General features: G+C 42.8%; 1 pseudogene across 1 annotated transcript; it reads right to left on the bottom strand.

Annotated features, from left to right (window-relative positions):
- Positions 1 to 334: 334 nt before the first annotated feature.
- On the bottom strand, positions 335 to 8,685 carry LOC111534797 (annotated as a pseudogene). The gene is made up of 3 exons (XR_004229012.1): positions 8,406 to 8,685; positions 7,267 to 7,406; positions 335 to 3,033 (listed from the first exon to the last, which is right to left on the bottom strand). The product of XR_004229012.1 is annotated as a protein DEK-like (transcript).
- Positions 8,686 to 9,104: the final 419 nt, after the last annotated feature.

Here is a 9,104-nt window from a genome sequence, read left to right as displayed (position 1 = left end):
AGGCCCAGTCCAACAGCCTCTGAGTTGAATCCTGCCAATGTGAGCTCAGAGGCGGAATATCTCCCTATCCTGCCTTGGGATGATCACAGCCACCACCAACACCACTGCCTGGTGAGAGGCCAAGCCAGTGAACCCAAGGTAAACTGCACAGAATCCTGACCCACAGAAACAGATAATGTGTGTTGTTTTAAGCTGCTAAATTCATTACACAGCAATAGATAACTAATTCAAACACCATAAAATTCTGACATTTTAGTCTATCACATGATCCAAGTAATACCAATAAATGCCATTACTATACATATATTTTTGGGACACAATTACATGTGATTTTTTTAGATTTATTTTTGTTGACACAGTTTATAAGAACAAATTAAATATTTAAAATCAAAGGCCAATTATTAGGTCTCATTTAGTTGCTTATTTTGTTCACTTCTATTTACCTTTCCCTAGTGTCTGAGTAACTATCAAGAAACAAGTCAAATCTGTGAAAATACCTGTTAACATTCAACATATATTTTTATATATTTCTGTTCTATGACGCAAACATAGTTTTCAACACTTAATTGGCACATCAAATGTGTCATTCTGTCATAAGCAGCATGTTTTAAAATTCAGATTTAATAAACTGATTTAAGACAGTAAATTTGAAAGACAAAATCAGTCTCATTCAGGAGTGGTCCATTATGTTGATCATCTAGAATCAACACTGATTAGCCAAACTTTAAAAGCCAAGAGCCCCAATTCCAGAGAAACATTAAATTTCTTTAACATAAAAGTATATTATTTTTGAGACACATCTTGTCAGAGATATCCACGATTGCCTGCACATTATATTCTGGCATTATAATCTGGTACTTTAATCGTAATCATGAAGGTGGCTAGGTTTCCGGTAAATATCAGCATTTTATATAGGCAAAAGCAGTTAATAAAAACAGGTTCTTTTATTATAAACCAAATGAGCTTGTACTTAATCACACTCTTTCCCAAAGTTTTTGAAGCTTTGATATGTTGATATTTGGTCTTTCCTTAATATAAAACATACCTACAGACACTTTTGCAGAGTTAATAGTAAAATTACAAATTGATGACACTTTTGAGGCAAAGCAGGATAACTGTCTGTTCCTTCAGTGTTCCATCACTGAATTGACTTTCACTGCTCCATCATACTGTCTGGCTGAACGCTGACATTCCATAGTCTACAACTGTAAAGACACCCACCTATGTGAGTTTAAAAAGTGGTCTGCACAAAAGAAATAAAAAACTTTATATACAACAAACTGTTTTTTAAAAATACAAAAATAACATCTGTCACTTTTGTCATGCTGACAATCTGACATATATACACACGCAGGAGAAAAGTTCCAATTCAGTCAACTGGACAACTGTAGCTTGTATATTTTTAATATGATGGACACGCTGCTGCTGAATTTTCATACTGACAGAGATGTATATTCAAAATATTTCATATACTAAATACTGCAATCTCTGTGTGTATAAATCCCAGTCATAATAGTTTTTGTTCTACTTGATTAAAAGTATGTCTTAAGCTAGCTAATATTAAGTGCACTAAAAGCCACAACAGTTCAAGAATCTATGACGTTATATAAAGAAACCCAAAATGTACAAAATACAACTATAAAAGCAAGGAACAATTAATGCCATGCAAGATTTTAAACTAAAAGTGGCATAGAAATGCAATTTAAAATAGCAAACTCAAATTCACATAACATTCAAGATAAAAAGGTCGCAATAAGTTCTAACGTTGCTTAACAAGGATTAGAAAAGGAAATACATTCTCTTTGCTGGTATAATAGTATAAATCAGATCTTCAAATCTATGGGAATGAGTCATCTTCTCTGTCCTCTATCTCAAGAAATTAGCTCTTTTACAGTTGTTTTTATGAAATCTTTCCTTTCAGTTTAATCATAAGTAGGATAATTTTCATAGACCTTTTTGCAAACCTGTTTCATTGTAACTTGGCTTCCAAGTTAGCACTGGCCAGCAATTTCTTTATTGTTTCCTTTAACTCTTCATCTGTAGGGGGTTTCTTCAACTTTTCAATTAAAGTTTCCTCATCTGAACTATCCTCAGACTCACTTTCTTTTTTGGAACTGTTTTGATTCTTCTTGGTGGTGCTGCTATCTGCTTTTAACATTGGCACTTTTCACAGATTTTTTACTTTTAGAAGTAGTTTTCTGTTTAGGTTTTTCTCTTTTGGCTGTCTTTTTTGGTGGCTCCCCTTCACTTTTCTTATCTTCATCATCTGAAGACTCTTCTTTGTTTTTCTTTTCATCTTCATCACTACTAGATTCATCTGACAGAATTCCAGGACATTTGATTCGCTTAGCCTTCCTTGCCATTCCAGAACTCTTCCTTTCCCTTTTACTGCCTTTGCTAGAAGTTGTTGAAGATTTTGGCAATGGTTTGCCAGAAGGCTTTGGATACATTAAGAAATTCAAGATCCTCTTCACTAGTTCACTATTTACACCTGATGTCTCCAAATCAAGAACCTTACAGATGCTCTTTAACATGGCGTTTCTAAATTTTTTCAACATTTCTTCCTTCATTTTATATTGGACACTTCCTTTTTCAAACGGAAAGCCACTGAACTGACCCACATTCTTCTTTAATGAGGACACAGTGCCTGGCCTGTTGTAAAGCAGTTTGTGTAGATTTCTAAGTTCATCGGTTTTCTTCTTACTTAGAAAAAAATGTATCCTCTCAATTTCACAAAGTTTCTGCCCCTTTCCTTGTGCAATTGTAAATGGCTCTCTGTAAGGAAGGGACTTGCATTGTCAACCTCTCTACTTTTTTCTTCCCCCTCTTGCCTTCCACAATGCGACTCTTTTCTTTTTCCTCCTCCCCATCGTCCTCGTCCTAGTCGTCGTCCTAGTCCTCTTCCTTCTGGCTCTCCTCACTGGGACCGGGCATTTCGGGTTCTTTCTCCGTCGCGGGCTGGGCGAGGGTTCTCTCTCCCTCCGCAGCAGGGGCCGAGGTGGACATGATGTGAACCACGGATCCCGGTTGATACTGTATAATCAAATGTTTCAACATACAGAAGATCTCGGTGAACCATTATTTTCAAAGTGGCCAATGCATGATGTTATCATATCATGCAAGGGTAAAAGATCCAAAGTTCAAGAAAAATCAAGTTTTGATGGAGTTATCAAAAAAGAAACCAAGGCAACATGGCAAAACCCTGTCTCTACAAAAAATACAAAAAATTAGCTAGGTGTGGTAGTACACACCTGTAGTCTCAACTACTCTGGAGGCTGAGGTGGGAGGTTCACTTGAGTCCCCAGAGACTGAGGCTCCAGTAAGCCATGATCATACCACTGCAATACAGCCTGGGCAACAGAGCAAGACCCCATCTCATAAAAAAGAAAAAAAAAGAAACATCCACAATGATCTAAAATGGCTATCTGTATGAGATTCGCCTTTCTTCACATTTTTTCAAGCAAATATCACACAATAAATGGAATGCAGATGCAAATGACAAATAAAACATTAAAGAAATTTGCAAAAGATGTTAGATTGTACTACTTTGGGTTTAGAAATTTTCTTTTCATAAAAGCATTTATAACAATATTTGGTGAGCTGTTAAAGAATATTTTAAATATTTCTGATTTAATTTCTAGTGATAAATACCAATAGATATCACCTACATACACAAAAGCTCCTTGGGCCATCAGTACATTTTTACGAGTGTGAAGGAATCCTGACCCCAAAACTTTGAGAACTGCTGCCTTCCCCTCCACTTTCTTCCTTCCCTAGAATTTCTTCCTTGGAAGAAACATTCCTTTGCCATTCTATGTTAACTTACTTAGTTCCACTGAGTAACACAGTTTTGCTACCTCTCTCCCATCTTTCCACATCCCTCTCTTGACACAAAACCTGACCAAAGGACTCTACCAGCCCACCCCATTTCCAGTGATTAGCTGTCAGGTGGGCTAAGCCAAGCAAATCTGGGTGTTCTCTGAGACTAGTCCTCCCTTTCTGGGAGATATGGAATCACAGGGACAAGATTGGCCACTGAGGGGTGGTCAGAATTCATCTTGCCTAAATGGGAAGAGGTTAGGCAAGTTTCTAGAATGTCAGACTGCTTTCTAGAAAGTCAAAGATAACTATACTTTCTGCCATGACTGTGAGAATGCCCATTTCATGGCACACTTTCTAACATTTTTACCAATCTGATATATAACAGCTGGTACCTAGAAGAAAAAAAGGCCGGGTGGGGTGGTTCATTCCTGAATCCCAGCACTTTGGGAGGCCAAGGTGAGTGGATCACCTGAGGTCAGGAGTTCCAGACCAGCCTGGCCAACATGGTGAAGTCCCATCTCTACTAAAATTACAAAAATTATCTGGGCATGGTGGCAGGCACCTGTAATCCCAGTTACTCAGGAGGCTGAGGCAGGAGAATCACTTGGACCTGGGAGGTGCAGGTTGTAGTGAGCCAAGATCATGCCTTTGCACTCCAGCCTGGGTGACAAGAGTGAGACTTCATCTCAAAAATTATTTTTTCCATACAATATAATTTGTTCCATCTCTAGAAAACAAATCAGCAATGAGAAATGAAAGCCACCTCTTGGAAGGTTTCAAGGATTTAGCTCTACCTATTGATGTCCAAAGCATTAGTTAAGGTAGAAAACACACACACACACACACACACACACACACACACTCACTCACCCCTATGTATTCAGTACCAGGAAACACGAATGACTAGATGGTATAGTCATCCAACACAACCACAGAATAACTGAAGGCACTGTGTAGAGGAGTAACTTATGACACGGATCTACAATATTGTTGAGTGAGAAAGCAGATTACAAAAACAAAATCTGATTTTGTAAGGGAGAGGGAACACATACAAGCACAGGAGAAAAGAGATGAGCAGAGGACTGGAAAGATACAAAATTCTCATGGTGGTACATTCTGAGTGGTAGAATTACCGGTATGATTTTCTAGTTTTGCCTAAAAATTTTCTAAACTTCTTAAAATAAGTTTTTGTTACCCATATTATAAAACATCCATCACCCCAGGAAACGTCACCTTGAGCACAAACTCTACAATATGTTCAATGTTTGTTCAGTTTAATACTTAAGAGATGATCTTTTTTGAAAGACATCTAAAATGATGACCTATATTTGAAACTATGCATTAATATTTTTCAAGAATATGCTTTACATTTTGTAATTTTGATAAGGTTAAGCTTTATCACCATCTTGAAAAGATAAGTGTTCTATTTGTCTTTGAAATATGACCTACAATATGCCAGTTTTTAAACAGTAAATGATGCTCAAAAATCACAATATAAATTCAGGCAGTGTTCCTTACATGGAGTATTTAAGTGATTCTAACACTGTTCTTTTTCACCGGTTATGAAAACACAGAACAATTATTTAAGCATCTAAGCATTCAGGTCCTTTGTTTCTCCTCCATTCTATTAGTTTTATAGTAATTTTAAGGCCTGCGAGGATGAAGTTGTCTGTGACAGCCACCACCAAGGTTACTATAAGCAGACAAATTTCAAACAAGGTTATCACCACTACCATCCCCACCATACAACTGTCTCAATTAAGGGCAACACAATTCAAGGTTAGCCAAGACAACCTCTTTACCTGTCACTGCTTAAGAAAGGATTTTTTGGTCTTATTTAGAAATAACTTTCTGTATCTATTTTTCTCCATAAATCCACTGAGACCAACGTGTGGCTCTATCTCAAGCACCAACAAGCAAAACTGCCTGCCAGTATGTTCAGTTTCTGTATCTTTCTAAACGTAGGGCATGGCTATATTTTGATATGAGAATTTTTTGAAAACTGATGCAGAAACTTCTTCTTGAAAGTTCAGCCAGGTGCAGTAGCTCACGTCTGTAATCTCAGCACTTTGGGAGGCTGAGGCAGGCAGATCACGAAGTCAGGAGTTCAAGACCAGCCTGGCCAACATGGTGAAACCTGTCTCTACTAATACTACAAAAACTAGCCAGGTGCGGTAGCAGGTGCCTGTAATCCCAGCTACTCAGGAGGCTGAGGCAGGAAAATCACCTGAGCCTGGCTGGCAGCGGTTCCAGTGAGTCAAGATCGTACCACTGCACTCCAGCCTGGCTGACAGAGTGACACTCTGTCCCCACACACACACACACAAAATTTCAGATACACAGCAGTTGTAATTCTTCTGAATGCTGGTTATGGGACACATTACTTTCATACTTTGCCGTTCAATAAATATGGAGTGGAGAATAAAGTAAATTGACAGAATTATCATATAAAATAAAATTCTAAGTCCTCTGATAACAAAAGAAACTTAAACACACACACACACATACACACACACACGCACGCACGCGCAGTGTTCCTTGCTAATCATTTTACAACAACCACGTAGCTAACCCAGAGCCCACAAAAGCAGAATAAAAATTCTAACACTTGGTAAAATAAAAATGCACATATATCCCTGTCATCTAAAAAAAATGCTTAAGGATTCAAAGACAGACAGCAATTACAGCTACTGAGAACATCATTGTAAGCAAACTGAGGCAGAGAAAACAAAGGTGCTGATGAGGATTTGAACCACCTAAGCTGCAGAAACTCACTGGAGGGTTTCCTACGTTCCGAGTTGGGACTATCTTTCAGAATGATCTTTTAGAACAGATCACATAACACTGTTACAAAGGATCTGGAGAAAGGGACCCTGGCTTCATCACTCCGGCTCTCCAGTCATGCTTTACATTTTCACTTCTTACACTCTCTTTCATATGAAGTCAATTTACAGACTTCCATCAAGCCCTTAGAGACTTTTTGTACTATCCACGACAAGTTCTTGATGTTATCTCTGCACTTTTGACAAATTCTTAGCAGTTAACTTACAAGGCAGTTAAGATTTTTGTTCCAGCACAACATAGCTAGGATAGGGTCAGACATTCAACAAAACAAATATTTCCCAAGCATTTATTGAGTAGGAGATAAAAAGCACAAAGCATAATTATAAAACATTCTCCCCTGCCACCATAAACTTTTTTTTAAAGCCTTACAGAACACAGCATAATATGACCAAAGCGAAAATAGTAAGGACGAAAGAGGGGAGGAGGTGAAACATCAGCATGAACTAAATATGACCCAGAAGAGCCTTGATGGTCAGATGTGCAAAGCCAAATTGGGTGGGGTTAGGGGGTGGCTGTCAGGGGCACATTCTGTAGGGGAAAAATAGCTGATACAGAAGCCTGAAAGGAAAAGCAGGCAGAGCGCCTGTACAGGACTCTTACCTGCCACATCCACCGTAAAATGCGCCTTTCCAGAACACAGCAGCGGCCCGACCGGGGAGAGAGGGATCGCTCAAACAGCACCAGAGGCTGCATTCCAACTTTTCCTCCCTCAACGGGTCCGTTTTCATTGTTAGTTTCTCCTTAAACACAAACTTAAAAATGATTGGCTGAACATGCAGGAACAAGGAAAACCTGACTGAAGAATGAGGCCTTTACACTTAAGGGCCTTGGGTCCGCGTGAGGTTGCTCAGGTTTGTAATCACACAACTTTGGGAGGCAGAGGTGGGTCATTTGAGGTCAGGAGTTCCAGACCAGCCTGGCCAACATGGTGAAACCCCGTCTCTACTAAACAACACAAAAGGTAGCCAGGCATGGTGACTGGCGCCTGTAATCCCAGCTACTCGGGAGGCTGAGGCAGGAGAATCGCTTGAACCCATGGATTGTCAAGACAAGGAGGCTGCAGTAAGCCGAGATCGCCCCACTGCACTCCAGCCTGGGCCACAGAGTGAGACTCCATCTCAACAAGCACCTGCCACCATGCCCAGCTAACTTTTGTATTTTTAGTAGGGACAGAGTTTTACCATGTTGGCCAGGCTGGTCTAGAATTCTTGACCTCAGGTGATCCACAGCCCTCAGCCCAAAGTGCTAGGATTACAGGAACGAGCCACTGCGCCCTGTCAAAAAACCGAAAATCTTAAAGGCCTTTCCCTTTTCCCCGCCTGTGCTCAAACAACAGCTGGAGCCGCCCTGCCGCACCCGTCGCGGTTCTGGGGAGTAGGCCGGCTGACTGAGGGCGATCATGGGCCCCGAAAGGGCTGCGGGCGACGCGGGCTCCCAGCTCGGGACTCGGGGAGGAGGGCGAGAGGTGCCAGCAGCCCCCAAGCCAGCCCCCCGCAAGGAGACAGAGAGACGCGTCCTCCGCCTCCTCCCACACAAGCCTCCGGCAGTCCCGGCGATCCCGGCGGGCCAGTCACAGGAGAAAGGGGCGCGTTCGCCCCGCCTGGGGAACCAGGGCCTCTCCCGGGCAGGTTACCCTTTGTCCGGGTACTTCCGGAGCCTCCTCTCCGCCCTCGCCCTGCCCCTTGGGGCCGCCGCTGGGCGCTGACACGGACACGGATACACAGACACGGACATCTTACCCTCACCTCCGGCGGCGGGGGCGCGGAAGGTGAGCCGGTGAGGAGCCGCTGTTATGGCCGCGACCACCCGGTGGGGCCGCTCGGCGGCGCTCTCGCGGCTCCGCCTCTTCCCGCTGCCTTGACTCTAGTCGGAGCGCGGCAGGAAAACAGCAAGGGACACCGAGGCCTCTGCGGGGAGCTGTGGGGCGGCCCCTGGGCGGCTGCTCCCCTTGTAACTGACTCCACCGACCGGAGGCGCGGCTCCTGTGAAGCAGCAGCTTAAAAGCGCAACAGCACCACCGCCCCCGCTGCCGCCTGGGAAGGGGCTGCCTCCACCCCGTCCCCCTCCCTCTCATCCCTCACCCCTCACCCCTCACTCCCGCGCGCCCCGTGAGCACCCATTTTGGCGCGTGCAGGAGTCCAGAGCATGCGCGCGCTTCCGGCTGCCCTCTCATCGCCTTGACCCAACACTACTGGACCCATCTGGTCCCTTCCTCACACTGGCAGACTGGAGGCTCCGGGTGGCACAACTGCCAATGTGTGTGTGTTTTGGCGGGGAGGCACAAAACCACCAGCTCGTTGTGTGTGTGTGTGTGTGTGTCCGTGTGTTTGTGTGTGTCTCCCAAGGGAACAGCACTGCTGAGTTCAGGCTGAGTATTAGTGTGTGTCTCCCAAGGGAACAGCACTGCTAAATTCAGGCTGTTAGCTCGTGGACTGTCA

The sequence above is a fragment of the Piliocolobus tephrosceles genome, chromosome 6 (genome assembly GCF_002776525.5).
Source record: "Piliocolobus tephrosceles isolate RC106 chromosome 6, ASM277652v3, whole genome shotgun sequence".
Classification (NCBI taxonomy): domain Eukaryota; kingdom Metazoa; phylum Chordata; class Mammalia; order Primates; family Cercopithecidae; genus Piliocolobus; species Piliocolobus tephrosceles.
This window is presented reverse-complemented; position numbering and strand designations above follow the sequence as displayed.